General features: G+C 41.5%; 1 protein-coding gene across 1 annotated transcript in view; it reads left to right on the forward strand.

Moving 5' to 3' along the window:
* Positions 1 to 2,500: 2,500 nt before the first annotated feature.
* Positions 2,501 to 21,726, forward strand: part of fhit (fragile histidine triad diadenosine triphosphatase) — a 297,437-nt gene continuing 278,211 nt past the window's right edge. The window contains exons 1-3 of the mRNA XM_020491402.2: positions 2,501 to 2,864; positions 6,859 to 6,960; positions 20,854 to 20,940. The gene's annotated coding sequence lies outside the window, so the exon portion shown is untranslated. The remainder of the gene's footprint in view (positions 2,865 to 6,858; positions 6,961 to 20,853; positions 20,941 to 21,726) is intronic.

Below are 21,726 nucleotides of genomic sequence, written 5' to 3' on the forward strand. Positions count from 1 at the left end.
AGCTGTGTTTTTGTCTTCCGTTACCATACAACTACACACACATCGACTACAGCTCGGCATTCAACACCATAGTACCCTCCAAGCTCGTCATCAAGCTCGAGACCCTGGGTCTCGACCCCGCCCTGTGCAACTGGGTACTGGACTTCCTGACGGGCCGCCCCCAGGTGGTGAGGGTAGGCAACAACATCTCCTCCCCGCTGATCCTCAACACTGGGGCCCCACAAGGGTGCGTTCTGAGCCCTCTCCTGTACTCCCTGTTCACCCACGACTGCGTGGCCACGCACGCCTCCAACTCAATCATCAAGTTTGCAGACGACACAACAGTGGTAGGCTTGATTACCAACAACGACGAGACGGCCTACAGGGAGGAGGTGAGGGCCCTCGGAGTGTGGTGTCAGGAAAATAACCTCACACTCAACGTCAACAAAACTAAGGAGATGATTGTGGACTTCAGGAAACAGCAGAGGGAACACCCCCCTATCCACATCGATGGAACAGTAGTGGAGAGGGTAGCAAGTTTTAAGTTCCTTGGCATACACATCACAGACAAACTGAATTGGTCCACTCACACAGACAGCAGCGTGAAGAAGGCACATCAGCGCCTCTTCAACCTCAGGAGGCTGAAGAAATTCGGCTTGTCACCAAAAGCACTCACAACCTTCTACAGATGCACAATCGAGAGCATCCTGGCGGGCTGTATCACCGCCTGGTATGGCAACTGCACCGCCCTCAACCGTAAGGCTCTCCAGAGGGTAGTGAGGTCTGCAAATCGTATCACCGGGGGCAAACTACCTGCCCTCCAGGACACCTACACCACCCGATGCTACAGGAAGGCCATAAAGATCATCAAGGACATCAACCACCCGAGCCACTGCCTGTTCACCCCGCTGTCATCCAGAAGGCGAGGTCAGTACAGGTGCATCAAAGCTGGGACCGAGAGACTGAAAAACAGCTTCTATCTCAAGGCCATCAGACTGTTAAACAGCCACCACTAACATTGAGTGGCTGCTGCCAACACACTGTCAATGACACTGACTCAACTCCAGCCACTTTAATAATGGGAATTGATGGGAAATGATGTAAATATATCACTAGCCACTTTAAACAATGCTACCTTATATAATGTTACTTACCCTACATTATTCATCTCATATGCATACGTATATACTGTACTCTATATCATCGACTGCATCCTTATGTAATACATGTATCACTAGCCACTTTAACTATGCCACTTTGTTTACATACTCATCTCATATGTTATACTGTACTCGATATCATCTACTGTATCTTGCCTATGCTGCTCTGTACCATCACTCATTCATATATCCTTATGTACATATTCTTTATCCCCTTACACTGGGTATAAGACAGTAGTTTTTTTGGAATTGTTAGTTAGATTACTTGTTCGTTATTACTGCATTGTCGGAACTAGAAGCACAAGCATTTCGCTACACTCGCATTAACATCTGCTAACCATGTGTATGTGACAAATAAAATGTGATTTGATTTGAACTATTACATTGAGCTACTGTACTGCGAGAGTTTGGACTGATGTTTTTAAGATAGAGGATGAGTCTGAGTCGTATTTCACTGTTAGTTTTACACAAATCATTTTAAATGTTCAGTTGTAAAACTGATGACTGTTTATTTTGTATTAAAAGTATTGATGATGGGTGTACTGTTGCTTCATGCGTTGTATGCGTGTGCTTACTGCTACTGTCACCCTGATATTGGCTACTAGCTACTTCCCACTCCGGTTGCTGGACAGTAGTGCTTGTCAATGCAGAGCAAAGGGCACTGTGTCCCGGTGTTGTTGCGTTCATGCCCTCCCCATTGAGTAGTAGACTGTATATAAATCAAATCAAATTGTATTTGTCACATGCCCGAATACAACAGGTATTTCACCTTACAGTGAAATGCTTACTTACAAGCCCTTAAACAACAATGCAGTTTTAAGAAAAATAAGTGTTAAGTAAAAAATAGATAATATATATTTTTAAACAAGTAATTAAAGAGCAGCAGTACAATAACAGTAGGGAGGCTATATAGCGGCGGATCCGTACAGAGTCAATGCGCTGGGGCACCAGTTAGTCCAGGATATATGTATCAATGTGACACCTAGACGGTTATAAATATGAGTTATTTCTTGTGTAGGCTGCTATCTTACTTGAAATAAAATCATGTGAGAGAAAAAAATCGCCACAATATCTACCACCGGCGACACAACCATGATACCCATTAGGAAGCACATCAAGTCGGCAGGCGCAACACTCAGCACTGGTCGCCGGCTGACTATCGACTCGTAGTGCAGCCCAATCAGCCAAGCAAAACGATCTTGAGTGCCAACAAATCTGCCCAATTATCTGAATCGCTTTCCATACACCCACTCCTTTCGACACACCCACTCCCCAATAGTCTGGTCGCCATATTGGGCTGCAGCTATTCATACTTGTGATTGGTTGACAATAGAGCTTCACACATTGCAGGCGATGGCTGTAGGATGACGTTGGTGAAGAGCAACTGCAAGAACAGGCAGTCAAAACTTCATGAACTTTGATCACATGAATTTTGTAAAGTTCATGTAGTCGACAAGTAAGCGCAAGTCGGAAATGTTTTATCCATAATGCAACCCATTTTGAAAGGTTGGTCACCGACTTGACAAAAGGGATCCGCTCAAACGCGCCCAATGTATGACGTTTTAGAGATTCAGAAGGTACATATAAGCGCATGTGGCTACACTCATTGTGGAACTTGTAGTCACATTAACATGCTAGAGAGGCACTTCCAGAACCATTGTGCATCACCAGAACTGCACTACCCATAGATCATTCGGGTTATCAAGACTGTCTCAGACACGGAAGGTGAGTGCTCCTGTCATTTTCATTTCATGCAACGAGGACGAAATAATGCAGCTATATTGTTATACGTTTTAGCTGTATTGATTGAATGTATTGATTTAAGAATTGTAAGCGAATGAAGATGATTAGCTAAAATATTTGACTTGTCTCGACGTTTATAATGTTTATTTGATAGGAAACATGTCAATGAATGTGCATTAGGCTACAGTCACCGGTCAGTTCAAAGATCTGACAACCTAATTGCGGAGAATAGGCCTTCGTAATATTTCGCTGTGAGCGAAAGCAAACTACGTGCGTTCAATACACGGATGCGTTTCTAACTAGTTAAACCTAATATGATGGAGCTTTGCCTTGTCCACGCTACGCGGTGGTCTCTTTAACATTGTTTCATTACAGAACTGTTCACTATAGACACATTTTTAGCGCGAAATAATGTGCCAAACAGTTTTTCAGAGAGTTACGTTTCATGGGCATGTAGTGTTATGTAAAGATCCAACCTTGAAATTGCAGACGGGGATTATACAACGGAAATTAATAGACAATTGTAGATCTATTTGACATTGCCATTTTTTGTATTTAACTCAACTTCATATATATATATATTTTAACCTAATAATAGTCTCTGATGCTGTTACTATTGTCATTGCTGACTTTTTTGTTTAATTTCTACACTGAGGCCAGTGTCCCCTTCAAGTATGCTGGTGACTGACAGCTACAATACGGGCCTTTTAATCATAAAGATCCACCAGAACTATGTGTGCTTTTAGTCTATCAGCATGTATGGTTTATATAATGTGTTCCAATATGGATGATTGAAGGTCTGTTCTGGCCATATTAGCCTATACCTTTCCCATGATGAATAACCAGAAAAACACAAAATCCCTCTCCTCTTCTTCACTTTCAGTCTAAACTCCTCAAAAGGGCCCAGTTGGCTTCTCACTCTCGTTCAGTGTCAAACCCTGGGGATGTACACCTTTTTTAACGATTGTGAAAACAAAGTGACAGTGTAACAGCGGCACAGTCCCACCATTCAGTGTATGGGAAGAGTCAGAATCTACACGCTTGGACAGTAATGATTGTATTGTATTTTACTGGGTGTGACAGACTGATGTAGACGTTGTGTTGTGAGGCGGTGTTATTCATAAATAAAGCTTAGTGTTTATAAAAGAAACCCAATAAACGTAGTCACATAGGCATGGCCTATCCCTATATAACATACTGTATCCTGTCCTTACAAAGTATTTTTTAATTGAACCTTTATTTAACTATGAAAGTCACTTAAGAACAAATTCTTATTTACAATGACGGCCTACACCGGCCAAACACGTACGACGCTGGGCCAGTTGTGTGCCGCCCTATGGGACTCCCAAACACGGGCGGTTGTGATACAGCTTGGATATAGACCATACATGTACAGTTCTAACACAGTACAAGTAGGCCTAGTTATTACAACTGAAACCTGTTTTCAGTTTGTCTTTACAAATGTGTATTTAGTGCAAACATTAGATTTGCAATAAAGGTCGATTAAGTATGTTGAATCCTGCTCTCACTCTAGAATGACTGTTTGATGAAATGAGTCAGAAACACTGGGCTTATGAGTTTGTTTACAAATGGTCTTATACAACTCAGGAACAGCTATAAGAGAATATATAACAGCATCAATAACAGTGCTATAACAGCTTTAATGTAAACTCTTTGTAGCCAATTTATACCTATTTACATGGTACACTACAAATCTACTGTGCATTCGGGAAAGTAATCAGACCCCTTGAATTGTTTCACATTTTGTTACATTGCAGTCTTATTCTAAAGTGGATTAAATAGATTAATAGTTTTCCCCCTCATCAATCTGCACACAATTCCCCATAATGACAAAGCTAAAACAGGTTTTTAGATATTTTTTTGCTAATTTATTAACAAATAAAAACTGAAATATAACATTTACATAAGTTTTCAGATCTTTTACTCAGGACTTTGTAGAAACACCTTTGACAGCGATTACAGCCTTGAGTCTTCTTGGGTATGACGCTACAAGCTTGGAACACCTGTATTTTGAGAGTTTCTCTCATTCTTCTCTGTAGATCCTCTCAAGCTCTGTCAGGTTGGATGAGGAGAGTTGCTGCACAGTTATTTTCAGGTCTCTCCAGAAATGTTAGACATGGTTCATGTCCAGGCTCTGACTGGGCCACTCAAGGACATTCAGAGACTTGTCCCAAAGCCACTCCTGCGTTGTATTGGCTGTGTTCTAATTGAATCCATTTTAGAATAAGGCTGTAATGTAACAAAATGAGTTCTTTCCCGAATGCACTGTATGCAATTGCTTGAACTATGCTTTAACCTTAACTAAGTTTCAACTACATTGACTACATCTGAATGTGTGGACGTCTGAATGTGTGGACTTATGTTACTAGACGTTTCAGACACTTCACACCCTCTGACCCTCTGTTAGTCTTCTCAGACCATCCAGAGGTGGAGGTTGTGGGAACAGTGGGAGTCCAGAAGTGACCAGATGGTTTTTTAACATGCCGAATTTGATTAAATACATTTTAATGATCTGGTTCTCAGTGGTGCTGTTTAGGGATGTCACATGGCTCCTCCTTGTAATGTGTACCATCTGTCTCTGCAAAAATAAATAATTAAGTAAACAGAGAAATGTTCTTGTCTAACACTCACGGGACACCTACTCCTATGAACCCCTGCTGAACTAAGCAGTACACCTACTCCTATGCACCCTTGCTGAACTTAACAGTACACTTACTTGGAGCTGCATGTTATTTGAACCCGAAACCGATGCAAAAAAAAGGGTCCATGGCAGTATGTGCCAGGTGCTCTCCCAGATTTGGATGTGCTCGGTTTGAATTATTCTCGATGAATCATACACACACTTCGCCCACCTTAATCACAAGACAGCTCAGGAATTATACATGCTACTGCATGCAGCCTTCTACTGTGTATCTTCAATACTTTCTCCTTAAAGGAAAAGTCATTATGATGCAAAATGTTGGTGACACTTTAACATCCAATAAAACCAGTGTGGATGATTATATCAGTGATACTTGTCTGCAGCTTTCCCTGGTTCCAAACTTCATTTGGATATTTGTGGACAGAGATGCAAGAGAACTAGCATCAATGATACACGTTTATTCATACCACAGCAATACTTAGTTGATTGGATTCTCTTTGCTTAATGTTGAATTAAAAAGCCATAGACCTGTGTTAATTTCTCTATCCTTTATTTCCCCAGCATGTCCACCGTGTATCGTGTTGTTCAGTGTGTTGTGTGCATCATTAATTGTGCCCATCTAACACACACACAGGCTCTTGTATCATGTTGAGAATGCACAGGTCTATATCTATTTAGCAAGTTCTAATTAGGATTTGAAAATGACTTAAAATAGCATTTAGGAAAAGTACTGTCTAGAACAGCCATGCTCCAGGATGTATTCCTGTCCTCATTGACATTCATTTAGTGTTATATAGCAGTGTTACACAACATAGTTCTGGAAGTGGGATATGAATACAAGCACGACTCTCACTTCCTAAAGTCATAACAAAATGACATGTTCACATTGTCTTATAAAGCAACCCTGTACTGTATTCAGGTCAGTGTTCTCCCACATTGAAAGTCAAGTGACCTACAAAAACACACAGAGTTCATCCAGTCATCTCTGACTGTTCCTTGAGTCCTTGATACTTTCCGAAAAGAAGAGCAGGAGGAATAGAGAGAGTGGTGATGCTGACAGAACCAATGGCTCCTCAGTTGTAATTGTGTGTGTGTGTGTGTGTGTGTGTGTGCATGTGTTCACTCTGAGGTCAGGCTGTGTGTGTGAGGGCTGCAGAGAGAAGACCTGACGAATGATTTTCAAGGAGAGGTCATAAAGGTCACCACCGTAGTGCGGTGGAAGGTGCCCAGACCCTCAGCAGAATATCAACTCTCTTTGCATTTCTCTTCCATTTACATGGAGCCTGATGTCCGTACTGGTCTCTGCCCCTGCAGGTAAAGAAAAGTGCGGTACTGTAGAAGATCCGAGAGGAGTTCACACTGCATCAAGTCTAAAAGTTGTGATCTGCTCTGGAGTCCAGGTACACTTATAGACAGGTAAATATGATTAAACAAGACAAGCACACATTATCTGACTAAACCCTTGGACAGTTTGTAGTGCAGAGGGAAAGGACAGCTGTTATGTAAAATTGCAATACATTTGGTTGTGTCTATAAATACATGAATTAAGATGGTGACATGCTATAGGGGATGTACTCACTACTGTAGCTAGGTTTCCATCCAATTAGTGAGAGATTTTCATGCGAACATTCAAAAATCTGCATAAAAACAAAATCTGCATTTTGCCAGAGATGGGTTTCCGTCAAATTGACCTGTTGTGAATAAAAGGCTGTGCGTGATGACAGTGTATATTAAACATACAGTGCCTTGTGAAAGTATTCGGCCCCCTTGAACTTTGCGACCTTTTGCCACTTTTCAGGCTTCAAACATAAAGATATAAAACTGTATTTTTTTGTGAAGAATCAACAACAAGTGGGACACAATCATGAAGTGGAACGACATTTATTGGATATTTCAAACTTTTTTAACAAATCAAAAACTGAAAAATTGGGCGTGCAAAATTATTCAGCCCCTTTACTTTCAGTGCAGCAAACTCTCTCCAGAAGTTCAGTGAGGATCTCTGAATGATCCAATGTTGACCTAAATGACTAATGATGATAAATACAATCCACCTGTGTGTAATCAAGTCTCCGTATAAATGCACCTGCACTGTGATAGTCTCAGAGGTCCGTTAAAAGCGCAGAGAGCATCATGAAGAACAAGGAACACACCAGGCAGGTCCGAGATACTGTTGTGAAGAAGTTTAAAGCCGGATTTGGATACAAAAATATTTCCCAAGCTTTAAACATCCCAAGGAGCACTGTGCAAGCGATAATATTGAAATGGAAGGAGTATCAGACCACTGCAAATCTACCAAGACCTGGCCGTCCCTCTAAACTTTCAGCTCATACAAGGAAAAGACTGATCAGAGATGCAGCCAAGAGGCCCATGATCACTCTGGATGAACTGCAGAGATCTACAGCTGAGGTGGGAGACTCTGTCCATAGGACAACAATCAGTCGTATATTGCACAAATCTGGCCTTTATGGAAGAGTGGCAAGAAGAAAGCCATTTCTTAAAGATATCCATAAAAAGTGTTGTTTAAAGTTTGCCACAAGCCACCTGGGAGACATACCAATCATGTGGAAGAAGGTGCTCTAGTCAGATTAAACCAAAATTTAACTTTTTGGCAACAATGCAAAACGTTACGTTTGGCGTAAAAGCAACACAGCTCATCACCCTGAACACACCATTCCCACTGTCAAACATGGTGGTGGCAGCATCATGGTTTGGGCCTGCTTTTCTTCAGCAGGGACAGGGAAGATGGTTAAAATTGATGGGAAGATGGATGGAGCCAAATACAGGACCATTCTGGAAGAAAACCTGATGGAGTCTGCAAAAGACCTGAGACTGGGACGGAGATTTGTCTTCCAACAAGACAATGATCCAAAACATAAAGCAAAATCTACAATGGAATGGTTCAAAAATAAACATATCCAGGTGTTAGAATGGCCAAGTCAAAGTCCAGACCTGAATCCAATCGAGAATCTGTGGAAAGAACTGAAAACTGCTGTTCACAAATGCTCTCCATCCAACCTCAGAGCTCGAGCTGTTTTGCAAGGAGGAATGGGAAAAAATTCAGTCTCTCGATGTGCAAAACTGATAGAGACATACCCCAAGCGACTTACAGCTGTAATCGCAGCAAAAGGTGGCGCTACAAAGTATTAACTTAAGGGGGCTGAATAATTTTGCACGCCCAATTTTTCAGTTTTTGATTTGTTAAAAAAGTTAGAAATATTCAATAAATGTCGTTCCACTTCATGATTGTGTCCCACTTGTTGTTGATTCTTCACAAAAAAATACAGTTTTATATCTTTATGTTTGAAGCCTGAAATGTGGCAAAAGGTCGCAAAGTTCAACGGGGCCGAATACTTTCGCAAGGCACTGTATATATATATATATATATATATATATATATACTTTTACCCCAATTTTGTGATATCCAATTGGTAGTTACAGTCTTGTCCCATCGCTGCAACTCCCCTACGGACTCGGGAGAGGGGAAGGTCGAGAGCCATGCGTCCTCTGAAACATGACCCCGCCAACATGACCCCGACTACACTGGGCCAATTGTGCATCACCTCATGGGTCTCCCGTTCGTGACACAGCCCGGGATCGAACCTGGATCTGTAGTGACGACTCTAGCACTGCGACGCAGTGCCTTAGACCGCTGTGCCACTCGGGAGACCCATAAAATACCTTTTGCGGTTAAATTCCCATGTACCGAATAAAAAAAAAAACGTTAAATGGGTTTCCATGGCATTTCCAACTCTACTGATGGTTTTGTCAACAAAAAAAACGTTGCGTTATATTGCTCATGTGCCCCCTCTGGTCTTGTCATGTGCGCTCTAGCCAACAGCTTGACATACAGTGTGCGTAAAATAGCCTAGGGTGATGAGATTATTATGGACAAAAGAGCGAGATTATTTGTCAAAAGGCAGCCAAGCATCGATCATCATGTCTCCATAATAAGAATCTCGATATTTATTGGCGAGGAGCATCAATCACCGCGTGCACTTTCACCACCTTGTAAAGTTCATCATACCTTATCTGTAGCCCAATAAACTGCATTATTTCCCAATGAGTCGTAGTGAAAGGACCACATAACATATCATCACGTGACTCCAAGTTTACTTCGATATGATGATTATTATATCAATATTTGTGCATAAAGGAATTTCCATCGCCATTTCTTGCATAATTAATATTTATAGACAAAGATCCCACCTCATCTAGCGTATTTGTTTTCTAGACATTTGGAAAGTTTGCTGACAAATTTGCTGTTTCCATCAGGCCTGTCGTGACATTTTTTTAATGCAATGTGTACATTAGTCTCTTAAAAACGTTGGATGGAAACCTGGTTAATGACAGCAAAAATGTAATGAGCATAAATCAAGTCATTCATGACCTTTTGATTATTACAAGTCAATATATGTCCTGTTGCACGGTAGAAGCCTTTAAATGTATCATCCCATATGCTTATTGTGATGCCCTTCAACCCTGCCTATCCTGTTAGTGTTTTTTCTGGTCATGTCTCAACATGGGGCTTAGTGTATGTCAATGTCAATGGCAGAGCAACAAAGGAGCGGAGGTCCAATGCATGGTGCCCAGGGGATGACATTTATCCCCACTCTGTATTTCTGCTGTTAATCCGATTGGAGACAAAGGCCTTCATTCCCAATCACATTAACCAGTGGCATCTCTTCAGTCTCTTTCACTCTTAATCCCATTCAATGCTAGCAAAAATGTTACTTGATCTGATTGGGCACAACAGCAATCTGATACTGGAAGATAATTGGTCATATATGATTTGGGGAAGCGGGGGAAAAGAAAACATTTAGAGGTGGGGGAAGGGGGTTGGGGAAAAATAAGTGAGGGAAGTGGGTGGGAAAAGAGATAGATAGTAGGATGAGCAAAAGGAGAGTTGAGCAATGATCTGTCTGAGCAATGATGGGGCTCCTTGTTTTTTTGTTAGTCGTCTTGCCTGGGGATATGAATGATTGTTGGTCAATCCTTTAAACCAGGTAGGCCTTCAACTGAACTGAATTCTGGAGATGTGTGTCAGCCACTTTTAGATATATTCTTTGCCTTACCACTAAGTAAAAGGATCACCCTTCCAAAAATGAGATATGTGTTCAATTTCACCTTCTAATTTCACCTTTCAATCTCCTTTATCCTCTCTGGAATGTGCTGCTTCAATCCTTTGACAAAGAGCTTAGCCACCCAAAGCCACCAGTGATGGGAATTGGCGTCTCTTCCGTGTTACTACACACTACCCCTAGGGATCTCTTATCTGTCTCATTACTATTCACAGAAACACTATAAGAAATTGACACAGATGTGGTTAATGTCTGCCTGCATTGTTTTTATTTTGTCTCTCACTTACACTCTGTGCTGTAGACCTGTAGCCTACATAGTTTCAAACTTTTAGGCACTGTAGGCCCCTAAAATGAAATTCTGTACCATGGTTACCAAATCATTCTTCACCTCTAATTAGGGACTGATTTAAACCTGGGGCACCAGGCGGGTGCAATTAATTATCAGGTAGAACAGAAAACCAGCAGTAGTCTGGTCCTTGTTGGGTAAGATTTGAATACCCCTGCTCTAGGCTATGCATTACTGTATATTCCAGTAGTTACATGTTTTGAATAATTTTCAAATGAAAGCAGTCACAGAAATGCAGAAACATTACATTCTGCGTGGCTACTGCAGGATTGTAGGAGTACCTGTGGCACTCCAAGAACAGGGTTGTCTATACCCCTGCCATATATCCTACGGCTACTTAGAAAAAAGGTGCCTACACAATAGTTGCCTACATTATTAGAAAAAAGGGATCCAAAAGGTTTTTTGGCTGTCCGCATAGAATAACTATTTGAAGAACCTTTTGGGGTTCCATGTAGAAACCTTTCCACAGAGGGTTCTACCTGGAACCAAAAAGAGTGTTCCTGTGTGGACAGCAAAAAACCTTTTTGATCCCCTTTTTCGAATAATGTAGGCAACTATTGTGTAGGCCTATTTGTGTGATGTACAGAATTGTAACATGATATGTGAATGCTTTCATACTATTACATCTTAGCTAATGTAATGCATTGGCAGCATGTTTTTCAACTAACCTTTACATGGCGATACTTCCTTAATTCTCAACTTGGAAGTCACTGGCATCTTCTCAACTCCCATCGCTAGTTGCAGGAGGAACGTTGGACGTTATGAAATTAAATACATTTTTGCTTCATGAGATAATCCAACAATCTAATATGTATGCCGCCATATTGTCTATTTCAGATCTTCTCTCATTGATCAAGACAGGTGAGTGTCCATCCCAAAGTGCTGCACATCATGACTCAGAAATCAAGCGTCACTTTGAATAACACTAACCTGTCTTGATCAATGAGAGAAGATCAGAATTGGACACCGTTTTGGATACACTTCATGGAGCAAGAAAATGTATACATTTCATAATGGAGCATTTTCTAAATTCCAACGTCCCACCTGCAACTAGTGATGGGAGTTGTGAAGACAAAGGTAACTTCCAAATTGAGAATTAATGAAGTATCGCCATGTAAATGTTAGTTGAAAAATGTCTGCCGGTGCTTTACAATAGCTAAACTGTTACAAGTAGGGGGGCCTTCACATATCACATTACAATTCTGTAGCTACTTGTTAGGATGAGGCCATCATGTGTGCACTCTGATTATAGCGGGCCATTTTTCCTAATGTGTAATATGATTGTGGACTGTTTAATGAAGAAAAATACAATTCCCTTTTGATTTGAACTAAATCAGAGGACCGCCCCTGAGCCCAGTTAGGGTCAGACATCCTGGGACAGCCCTACTCTGCCATTCCGAATAAAACCCAACTTTAAGAAATTATCAGGAGACCAAGCTTACCTCAATTACGAGATGGCTAAAGGTTGCAGACCTTGTTTTTCTCCATTAGGAGGACAAAGGTTGTAGACCATTGCTGAATCTTTTAACCATACCACGTGGTTAAACTCTTAGACTATCGATGCCGACAGAATAAGAACAAGTCTTTGATACTAATTACTAGTCTGCAGCTAGGAATTCGGTATCATTGAACGCGAAGAACGACAACCGCCGAAACATCCATTCTATAACGAATGTCACTTTGAACTATCCCCCTAACGAAGACAGAGAGGGAGAGAAATGGACAATTCTACGAAAGACACAAACGTTTCACCAGCGATCAAGACGACACACTGAGCGTAAATATATATATATATTGATTGTAATTGTTCCCGAATGAGTGAGCGTTCATGTGTAAAGGATTAGCATTTCAATTGTTATAATTATCACTCTGTAGTGACTTCTTAGTCGACCCCCACTTCCCCTTTTGTCTAACAAGCCGCCTTGCCGGTTTAGCCCACTAGGGCACATTCTCCTATCATTTCATGTAACCACATTTACCATGTTTGTTTGTTTGTTAGTTTATACATTTCTGTGAATTACAGCGATTAGGCAATATATCTTTGCCTCAGCCATGCCTCCAGTAGCTCATTACAGTAATGTTGATGTTGATATTTTTCCTGCCTTTGAGTTATTATTCAAGGATTCAAGAAACGTGTTTCCTACCTGTTAGTCTCTTCTCACACCTGTATGACTTCTTTGTTCTCCAGGTAGTTGCATGCCAACATGGACATGTAAGAAACAAGTGGGGATAATAACAGACTACTATGCGTAGACCTATACCTGCTGATGCCACCTGACAGAGGGTATGTAAGTTAGTTGGTGATGGTGTTTCGGATGAGAAGGAAGGGAACAGACGTGCATGATATGGGATGTGAAATTTGTGCCCAAAGAATTATAATTTAAGTGCAAATTGACATTGAGCCGAAGTGTATTTTCTAGTCAAATTTGTCTTCTTTGGTCTTGAGCACATGATTGCAGTTGTCAGTGACTACACTGCACCTTTATTCAGGAAATCACCTTCTAACCTCCGTGGCTACTCAGGCAATCACAAAGATGGTTGCATCTTCCTCTCTGTCTATCGCCTCCCTTGGCAGTGAGACATGGTAAGCCTACCTGCATCCAGCAGATACCTTCTTAGGGCACAGACGCTGTGACAGGATGAGCTGAGACAGGATGCCGAAGGGTGCCAGACAGGATGGAGCATTACCGCCACCAACAACACGAGTGGTGAAATTACATAAAAAGCTAGCTAGCTACTTGATACTTCCTGGAGCAGAGCTAGGTCGGACCAGAGGTAGCTAGCTCCTAGCTACGCCCTGGACCAGAGCTAGACCAGCGCTAGTGTGAACCAGAGATTACTAGCTGCTAGCTATGCCCTGCACCAGAGTTATTAGCTATGCCATGGACCAGACAAAGTGTGGACCAGAGCTACAGTACCAGTCAAAAGTTTGGACACACCTACTCATTTAAGGCTTTTTCTTTAATTGTACTGTTTTCTACATTGTAGAACAATAGTGAAGACATCAAAACTATGAAATAACACATATGGAATCATGTAGTAACCAGACAAATGTTAAACAAATCAAATCAAAATATATTATATATTTGATATTCTTCAAAGTAGCCACCCCTTGCCTTGATGACAGCTTTGCACTCTCTTTGCATATAGAAAAATATAGAAAATATATTGAATGAGTAAGTAGGTGTGTCCAAACTTTTGACTGGTAGCATAGCTAACTACGACCTGGACCAGCGCTAGTGCGGACAACAGTCGGAAGTTTACATAAACTCAGTTTTTCACAATTCCTGACATTTAATCCTATAACATTTCCTGTTTTAGGTCAGTTAAGATCACCACTTTATTTTAAGAATGTGAAACAATAGTATAATAGAATAATAGCAGAGAGAATGATTTATTTAAACTTTTAATTCTTTCCTCACAGTTCCAGTGGGTCAGAAGTTTACATACACTCAATTAGTATTTGATAGCATTGCATTTAAATGGTTTAACTTGGGTCAACCGTTTTGGGTAGCCTACCACAAGCTTCCCACAATAAGTTGGGTGAATTTTGGCCCATTGCTCCTGACAGAGCTGGTGTAACTGAGTCAGGTTTGTAGGCCTCCTTGCTCGCAGACACTTTTTTAGTTCTGCCCACAAAGTTCTATGGGATTGAGGTCAGGGCTTTGTGATGGCCACTCCAATACCTTGACTTTGTTGTCCTTAAGCCATTTTGCCACAACTTTGGAAGTCTGCTTGGGGTCATTGTCCATTTTGAAGACCCATTTGTGACCAAGCTTTAACTTCCTAACTGATGTCTTGAGATGTTGCTTCAATATATCCACATAATTTTCCTGCCTCATGAAGCCATCTATTTTGTGAAGTGCACCAGTCCCTCCTGCAGCAAAGCACCCCCACAACATGATGCTGCCACCCCCGTGCTTCACGGTTGGGATGGTGTTCTTTGGCTTGCAACGCTCCCTCTTTTTGCTCCAAACATAACGATGGTCATTATGGCCAAACAGTTCTATTTTTGTTTCATCAGACCAGAGGACATTTCTCCAAAAAGTACAATCTTTGTCCCCATGTGCAGTTTCAAACCATAGTCTGTTTTTTTTATGGCGGTTTTGGAGCAGTGGCTTCTTCCTTGCTGAGCGGTCTTTCAGGTTATGTTGATATAGGACTTGTTTTACTGTGGATTTAGATACTTTTATACCTGTTTCCTCCAGCATCTTCACAAGGTCCTCGCAACAAAGTACGTTCATCTCTAGGAGACAGAATGTGTCTCCTTCCTGAGCGGTATGACGGCTGTGTGGTCCCATGGTGTTTATACTTGCGTATTATTGTTTGTACAGATGAATGTGGTACCTTCAGGCATTTGGAAATTGTTCCCAAGGATGAACCAGACTTGTGTAGGTCCACAATTTTTTTTCTGAGGTCTTGGCTGATTTCTTTTGATTTTCCCATGATGTCAAGGAAAGAGGCACTGAGTTTGAAGGTAGGCCTTGAAATACTTCCACAGGTACACCTCCAATTGACTCAAATGATGTCCATTAGCCTATCAGAAGCTTCTAAAGCCATGACATCATTTTCTGGAATTTTCCAAGCTGTTTAAAGAACAGTCAACTTAGTGTGTGTGTATCCTTCTGACCCACTGGAATTGTGATACAGTGAAATAATCTGTATGTAAATAGTTGTTGGAAAAATTACTTGCGTCATGCACAAAGTAGATGTCCTAACCGACATGCCAAAACTATAGTTTGTTAACAAGAAATTTGTGCAGTGGTTGAAAAACGAGTTTTAATGACTACAACCTAAGTGTATGTTAACTTTCGACTTTAACTGTGTAAGACAACTGCTGGGACAGCCCAAGCAGAGCTCCTGATCGATATGACCGAAAATAACTTCTGAACATCAGCAATGCGATTACTCTCCACGGACTGGCAGAATCCTGTTTTTCCTTTATGGAGTCTGACGAGCCCAACACGAATGATATGCTGCTTTCTCGGGAACAGGCCCAGATCCCCATGATTTGTGTGAAGAGGAGGCAGAGAAAAAGGGGCCAAAGGGCAGGCTGCCTTCTGAGAATTCGTAGGCGATCAAGTAAACACCCACTTCCTTCCATTCTGCTAGCAAACGTGCAATCTTTGGAGAATAATCTTGCAAATAGGTCATCTATTTTAATCTACCAACGGGGCATTCACAACTGTAATATCTTATGCCTCACGGAGTCGTGGCTGAACGATGACACTATCAACATATGCTGTACATGGTTATACGCCGTACCAGCAGGATAGAACAGTGGCGTCTGGTAAGATAAGGGGAGGCGGACTATGTATTTTTGTAAATAACAGCTGGTGCACGATATCTAAGTTAGTCTCGAGCTATTGCTCGCCTGAGGTAGAGCATCTCATGATAAGCTGTAGACCGCACTATCTATCTAGAGTTTTCATCTGCATTTTTCATAGCTGTTTACATACCACCACAGTCAGAGGCTGGCACTAAGAAAACTTTGAATGAGCTGTATTCCGCCATAAGCAAACAAGAAAACGCTCAACCAGAGGCGGCACTCCTAGTAGTCGGGGACTTTAATGCAGGGAAACTTAAATCCGTTTTACCAAATTTCGATCAGCATAATAAATGTGCAACCAGAGGAAAAAACTCTGCATCACTGCCTGGTATGGCAACTGCTCGGCCTCCGACCGCAAGGCACTACAGAGGGTAGTGCGAACGGCCCAGTACATCACTGGGGCCAAGCTTACTGCAATCCAGGACCTCTATACCAGGCAGTGTCAGAGGAAGGCCCTAAAAATGGTCAGACTCCAGCCACCCTAGTCATAGACGCACGGCAAGCGGTACCGGAGCACCAAGTCTAGGTCCAAGAGGCTTCTAAACAGCTTCTACCCCCAAGCCATAAGATTCCTGAACACCTAATCAAATGGCTACCCATACTTTACATTACCCCCACTTTTTTTTTTACACTGCCGCTATCTGTTGTTATCATCTATGCATAGTCACTTTAATAACTCTACCCACATGTACATATTACCTCAACTAACCTGGTGCCCCCACACTGACTCTGTACCGGTACCCCCAACAAACTGCATTGTTGGTTAGGGGCTTGTAAGTAAGCATTTCACTGTAAGGTCTACACAGTATTTGGTGCATGTGACTATTACAATTTGATTTGATTTGACATGGGTACTATAGTGCCTTGAGTTGGTTGAAACCTCTCCAGCGCACTGACAATAAACAATGATTCCTATTAAGATTGACTTCGAGTGTCCCTGTGTAAGAATTTCCACAACATTCCCATTGGAAATGACAGGCTGTGGTCTATCTTAGTTATAAAAAATATTTGGCTACGCCCTGGACCAAAGCTACTGCTGATCAGAGCTACTAGCTTTGCCCTGGACCAGAGCTAGCTAGCTAGTAGCATAGAGGGCCTTTTAAATTCCCAATTCAGTGGGTATGCCCTGGACCAGAGCTAGTGACATATTATACCTCTGGCCCAGCGTGTTAGAGTGCGTGATCTTTGACATTAGCAGACTAGGTGCCCTCAAAACACACCATCTGCAGCTGGATGCTTCTCACCCACTTTGACATGAAGTGACTTAAATTGACAATAGTCTGCATTTTCAATATGTAGCCCACTATCCCAGGTTTACAAGTAGGCTTCCTAGCCCTATAGCTCAAATGTCAGTGTTGGTTCACAGACAGCGAGAGCAGAATACCAATTGTCATTCATTAGGAAAGAAATAATGACATTTATGATGGCCAATTTTGAAACTATTAGGCTTTTTAATGCTCTTCGCATTGTTTTCACTCTGCCTCTCCTACCTCAATTATGTTATGTGTGTTGGTGTCTCAGTCCATTGCATCTTCCTAGCTCAGGCCGTCCGTCCCTTGGGAATTAATGGCAGGGAATTGATCTGTTATCATATTTGTGCATTATCTCCAGCAGCTGGTGGATATGCATGGTGCTGTGAGCAATGATAGAAAAATATTAGCCCCAGTAAATGCCACGTCTTTATATCACGTCAGGAACACCTATCCAGAAGCTATAAATACAATGGAGCCTGTCTAGCATGTACACGTGCACATTACTTATATTTGGTCACAAGGAAAAAAGCGAGAACACTGTTATTAATTAGATTAATTGGATTATAATGCAAGTAGATCATGAATAATTTGATTCTGGGAGGCTACTTTCTGAATCTTCAGCTTTTCTACAGTAGATTTGAAGTAAAGGACACATAACACATTGGACTGTCTGTCCTCAGTCTTGTGCTCTGATTCTTGGGTGGGAATGTGTGGATTCCCATTCACAGCTTGTAGAGGAACAAGGTTTCAATCAACTGAGTTGTTTACGAAACAACCATCATCCCATCATTCATGTGACTGGAAGTGGTGTCAACGTGACCCACTATCCAACATGACTCATGCTGCCTTGGGTTGAGTTCTGTTGGTTCAAATCCAAAAGTTATCCTGCTGTTACTTCTCCTTCCATCTGTCAAAACCTTGTCATGTACAAATGGTTAAATGCTGTTGTCTTTCTGTCGAGCTACCATTGTGTATGCTAGGGCATATGTACAGAGAGATAAATATGGAAATGCATCATAATGCTTTGTGTGCCAAGAGGAATCTCACAAAGCACTTACTGTCATTGTAGAATTATACAAGGGTACAGAAACTGGCAGTTCCTTTTATCTAATGTATTTACTACAAGCAGGAGAATCAACAAAATATTTTAATTTTGAGTTATCACATTAGCTGCTCTGTATGAATTTAACGAATGTCAGTTTGTATTTGGACGTAAAGAACACAATGTCAAATTAACTTAACTCTATGATCTGTCCAGAGTGTCTCCCTCATTAAAAGTGATGTGTTTGTTTTTGGCTTCAGTTTGCGGATGCTATTTCAATTGAAGTTCAGGTCTTTGAGTTGTTACCCCCTCTGGGCATGCCCAAATTAGACGAGTGGTACTAGACGGCTAATGCATAAAAGTGGATTTTGCTGGATTTTGTAGAGTGAGGCTTCCTCAGGTCAGTGTGCATGTGTGAGGCCAGGGGTTTAAGTTGAAAAAAACCTCCAGGAGTTTGTTTAGTTTCCCCTGCAGGTTTGGCTGTAAAGCTATCATCTGGTTCTGATGTCTCTTTGGGAAGTCTTGGCCAGTGGTAATAAACAAGATATCTGAGCAGCGAACACCAGGACTTTGAAATCTCTTTACCGATAGCCTAATTGTCCCTGGATCCAGTTGTGCTCTTTGTTGCTTTTGCATTTTCATCTATACATTTGAACTTGAATTGAGTTATTAGACTGTTGGTAGTGACTGTTTTGTTAAAGTCAAATGCAATAGTCAAACTTCACCTTCAAATATTCAGATTTTAGATTGTTACTTCCAGCTTTACCTCGTGGGCATTGAATCGAATGGGCAACCATCATTCCCGCAGAATTACAGTTTTAGGTTTTCTGTGATGGCAGCCCTCTAGAGATTTTGCCCCAATTGAAGTGACTTGCGGAAAAAGGTATTTATCTGTCTCTCCTGTTAACTCGAGAAGTGATCTAACATGATTCCTGTTCTACCGCTCTCCCTCCCTCTCTCTCCTGAACCTTGTTTTCTCCCTGGATGTCCGCCTTCCGTCACTTTAATCAACCATTTTAATTACCGTCACTATCAGTTGCCCTGCGCCTCATTGTCACCTCTGGGACATTCTGCCTGCGAAGGCAAAGCAAGGGGAAACTCCTAAGGGAGTCCGGGGCCTGTGCTTGGGTAATAGCAGGCCTTTGCCAGTCCGTCAGCTGTATTGCCAGCTCCCATCTCTCCCTGCCCGCCGGGCAGCTCCAGAGATGTCGTGATAAATTGATGTTCGCTTCAGCTCAACTGTGCACTCTTAAGTAGAGGAGAGACTGAGTGTATTTGGGCTTCTGTTCAATCAACACTTCCCCAATAGAATGAATCTTTTACAAGGAAAAACAAAGTTCAAGCTTGAGCCGTCTCTTTCATTAAAAATGTACGCCGAGTTGAGAGACAGAAAGAGAAATAGGGTCCAGGCTTCCAGGGAAAGGTTACACCATCTAACTAGTTTACAATTTATTTTGTGCATCAATTACATGTCTTTTACTCACAGGTCTTTATAATCTTTGTTTCTTTCCATCCCCTCTCATCAGTGTTCCAGGTAGATATGAGCTATTGCTCTTGTCTCTTATTACGTCAAACTACGTCATTAACATGTTAAACAAACAGTGATATTTCAAGGTTATCTTTGCATTCCTACACGTCCTTTCCAACATGCTTAGCTTTTTATCCAATGCCCTTATGCTTTGATCTGTCATAGAACCTCGACACAATACATTCATCTTGATGCAATTTGAATTATAGAAACACTTAAGGTAGCTGAGACTAAATATTTAATCTGCCCCACTGCTGAACCAAATCCCATGTTAATTGTTTATGGCATTCATTCGGCATACCACTTGGACATTGTGACATGAGATGTCAAAAAATAGCTATACGTTACAGTTTTTTGTTTAAAATTGTCATAATGGCAACGTTTCAATTTACTTTGAAACATTGAACATTCAAACTTTATTAAGAGGTATTGCAATCAATGTCAGACACCTTAAGATACATTGACAGTAAAGCATCCATGCATGAACCCAAGTACTATATACCTTATTGAAAATAAGCATTATTATAACAGACCTCCATACAGACCAACAACCTCTGTTTTTTTCTCACATACTGCAGATCTGAATATAGATACTGTATCCCATTCCATGGCCAATGGGTTTACTTACAGGCATCTTTGAGTTACTGTTTTGAGTGACAGAGGAGTATCATTAGACCTAGGCTGTCTGCAATGAAACTCATCATCTTGTAATCTTCTCCTCCTTGTGTTCCAGCCTCCATCTGTCCTTCTATCCCTCCTTCCATCCCTCCCTTCTCTAATTACCAGACCCTGGGACCGTGAGAAGCAAGCGAGGTTGAAGGTAAGTGTATTTATTGCTTCTCTTTGACAATAAAGTTGGCCTGGATCATTGATTTTCCTCCCCTGCCTTTTTTTCAAGGGATGTAAGCATGTTGATTACAGATAAAGCCAACAGCAACATTTGTGTTGCTACTGTTGTCTTGTTTTCACGTTGTTCACTGTATGTAGAGAACACTGGGCTAGATAAGTTCAGCCAAGAGGCTGTTTGCTCTGCTCAATGTGTCTCTGGTCATCCTCTCTGCCTCAGCTGCCTCCTACGTAGAGTTACACAGCACTTACACAGGAGGGAGAATAATGCTTTATTTTTCTTTATTGAATCACATGTTTTTAACTAAAACAGTTTCAGTTTGCTTTGAATGACTTTTGCTGATGTGCATGCTGGTGACAGTGCTGCTTTGCAAAGCCCCGTATCTTAATAGAACATGCTCTCTCTCTCCCCTCACAGGAAAAAGGGGAGAAATGTTGATGCATATCTGATTTTGGGAATAACAGGGAATGGGAAGTTATTAATGAATAGTGTCATAGGGTGGGTGCTATAGCATGTTAAATCACCATCTGAATGGCATGTATTGGTGGTGCTATATGCCACTCTCTGTGGCCTGTGCTAACTACTGCACAGCTGGTCTTCAATCCCCTGCCTGTCCAGAGGGAGCCATTTCTTAAACTAGCTCTGGTGGATCCAAGCCTAGCCGTGGCGCTGGGGTAGGCCCAGTTAACAGATGTTTGATTTGGACATCTGCCCCTTGCAGCAGTGTATCTTAACCTCCCTCAATGTTTTATTTGCCTA

The sequence above is a fragment of the Oncorhynchus kisutch genome, linkage group LG1, assembly GCF_002021735.2.
Source record: "Oncorhynchus kisutch isolate 150728-3 linkage group LG1, Okis_V2, whole genome shotgun sequence".
Lineage (NCBI taxonomy): Eukaryota > Metazoa > Chordata > Actinopteri > Salmoniformes > Salmonidae > Oncorhynchus > Oncorhynchus kisutch.